This window comes from Chrysochloris asiatica, unplaced genomic scaffold (genome assembly GCF_000296735.1).
Source record: "Chrysochloris asiatica unplaced genomic scaffold, ChrAsi1.0 scaffold00054, whole genome shotgun sequence".
Taxonomy (NCBI): Eukaryota; Metazoa; Chordata; class Mammalia; order Afrosoricida; family Chrysochloridae; genus Chrysochloris; species Chrysochloris asiatica.
Window position 1 is genome coordinate 11,718,029 of NW_006408572.1, and position 287 is coordinate 11,718,315.

Genomic DNA, 287 nt, shown 5'->3' on the forward strand with positions numbered 1-287 from the left:
CAGAGGGTTGTATTCTTTCACCATACTTACTCAATCTGTATGCTGAGCAAATAATCTGAGACGTTGGATTATATGAAGAAGTATATGGCATTAGGATTATAAGAAGACTCATTAACAACCTGCAATATGCAGATTACTCAATGTTTTTAGAAGGTAGCAAAGAGAACTTGAAATACTTACTGATGGAGATCAAAGACCATGGCTCTCAGTATGGATTGTACCTCAGTGTAAAGAAAACAAAAAATCCTTACAACTGGACCAATAAATAGCATCTTGATAAAAAGTTG